This window comes from Anastrepha ludens, unplaced genomic scaffold, assembly GCF_028408465.1.
Source record: "Anastrepha ludens isolate Willacy unplaced genomic scaffold, idAnaLude1.1 ptg000045l, whole genome shotgun sequence".
NCBI lineage: Eukaryota > Metazoa > Arthropoda > Insecta > Diptera > Tephritidae > Anastrepha > Anastrepha ludens.
The window spans coordinates 122,501-125,000 of record NW_026530040.1 but is presented as its reverse complement, the minus strand read 5'-3'; the positions used below and the strand labels follow the sequence as shown (position 1 = coordinate 125,000).

Genomic DNA, 2,500 nt, shown 5'->3' with positions numbered 1-2,500 from the left:
TTCATGGTATCTGCATGAGTTGTTAATTTAGGCACCGTAACATTACGTTTGGTTCATCCCACAGCGCCAGTTCTGCTTACCAAAAGTGGCCCACTGGGCACATTATATCATAACCTCAACCTTCATATCAAGAAAGGTGAGGTTCTTACCCATTTAAAGTTTGAGAATAGGTTAAAATCGTTTCGACCCTAAGGCCTCTAATCATTCGCTTTACCAGATAAGATTATTTTATATAATTTTTAAATGCACCAGCTATCCTGAGGGAAACTTCGGAGGGAACCAGCTACTAGATGGTTCGATTGGTCTTTCGCCCCTATACTCAATTCTGACAATCGATTTGCACGTCAGAACTGTTTCGGTCTTCCATCAGGGTTTCCCCTGACTTCAACCTGATCAAGTATAGTTCACCATCTTTCGGGTCACAGCATATATGCTCAAGGTACGCTCCAGTTAGAGGTATAAATAATAATAAATTATCATTATACATAACTATATGGAACGCCCCGGGATTGAATTAATTGACTATTTAAGAAAATAGACTAAAAATTAATCCCATTATATTTTTAAGTTAAGTTAATTATGCCATTAAGTTTAATATAACTCAATGACTTGCACATATGTTAGACTCCTTGGTCCGTGTTTCAAGACGGGTCCCGAAGGTATCCTGAATCTTTCGCATTGTTAATCATATAAATGCATACAAATAAATATTAATATCATAGATATTAAATTTTTTGTAAAATTCAAAAAATGAATTTTAGCATTATATATAATAAAATCTATCAACACTTTATCAAATCATTAGTATTTATTCTATGTTAATATGCTTAAAAAGCAAATTAATTTAAATAAACTTAATATCACCAATGATCTTTTGATAAATACTTTATTATGTTAATAGATTACAATGTCCTTATATGAAAAAAATGCACATTATTTTTAATTATTTAATGATGAATTTTTCATAATGGATATTCAGGTTCATCGGGCTTAACCTCTAAGCAGTTTCACGTACTATTTAACTCTCTATTCAGAGTTCTTTTCAACTTTCCCTCACGGTACTTGTTTACTATCGGTCTCATGGTTATATTTAGTTTTAGATGGAGTTTACCACCCACTTAGTGCTGCACTATCAAGCAACACGACTCTTTGGAAATATCTTTCTAGTAATCATTAACGTTATACGGGCCTGGCACCCTCTATGGGTAAATGGCCTCATTTAAGAAGGACTTAAATCGTTAATTTCTCATACTAGATATTAAGATATTCCATACACTGCATCTCACATTTGACATATAGACAAAGTGACTTAGTGCTGAACTATTTTCTTTTCGCTCGCCGCTACTAAGAAAATCCTTGTTAGTTTCTTTTCCTCCCCTCATTAATATGCTTAAATTCAGGGGGTAATCCCATATGAGTTGAGGTTGTTTTAAAATATTTTTTATCTTCTCACAATTTAATAAATAATTATATCATCTTTTCATCTCTATTTTTCTTTTTTCCTTTTATATAAATATATATTATAAATAATAATTATGTAAAATGAGGCAATTCTAGAATAAAAAAAATTAATTTTTATGCTAGACATTCCTCCTTTAATTACATATATAAATTAATATTTTATATATATATAAATAATATGAAAATTTTTTAAAGAGAATACTTAGATTCAAAATTTTTTTTATTTCATTTTATTTGAGAGGATTTTTTTTTTTTAAGAATATATTAATAAATAAAAAATTCATTATATATCTTTATTTTTTTGCTATTAATATTATGAATTATTTAAAATCCAATAATATACACATTTGCTTAAATTCAATTATTTTTATAAAAGAATAAGCAACTTATTTAGCATAGTCTTACAACCCTCAACCATATGTAGTCCAAGCAGTACTTTAAAATTTAATTTAATGTACATAACAGCATGGACTGCGATATGCGTTCAAAATGTCGATGTTCATGTGTCCTGCAGTTCACACGATGACGCACAGTTTGCTGCGTTCTTCATCGACCCATGAGCCAAGTGATCCACCGCTTAGAGTATTTTTTTATTTATTTTTATTTATAACAAATGTCAATTTTTTTTTGCATATATTAATTGAAAGAGTAAAATTAAATAATAATAATAATAAAATATAAATTGATTTTCTTTCAATAATATATATCAAATATATTTAACTCTAAACATTTTTATTAAGTTGCGAATGTCTTAGTTCAACAATAATACAGTGGTGGTATTTATTATGTTTGATTATTTTGTATTTTTTTAATCATTTTATTTATATATAAATATAATAATAAATATATACCACTTTTGTTATTGTGAACAAATTAACTTATCATTCAATCAAATGAATAATAAGTACAACTTTCTATTTTCATGTTTAAAGGTTTTTAAAAGAAAAAATAATAAAAAACATTAGAAAATGTACCATCATATTATATTTAATATGATATAATTGATGGATAACAAATTGAATGAAAAAGAATAAAAAGA

At 27.5% G+C, this 2,500-nt stretch overlaps 1 non-coding gene and 1 pseudogene across 1 annotated transcript; both read right to left on the bottom strand.

Annotated features, from left to right (window-relative positions):
* LOC128870981 (large subunit ribosomal RNA) overlaps positions 1-1,427 on the bottom strand; it is a 4,509-nt pseudogene extending 3,082 nt beyond the window's left edge.
* Positions 1,428-1,865: 438 nt separating this feature from the next.
* On the bottom strand, positions 1,866-2,046 carry LOC128870954 (5.8S ribosomal RNA). The gene has a single exon (XR_008455636.1). It is a non-coding gene; the product is annotated as a 5.8S ribosomal RNA (ribosomal RNA).
* Positions 2,047-2,500: the final 454 nt, after the last annotated feature.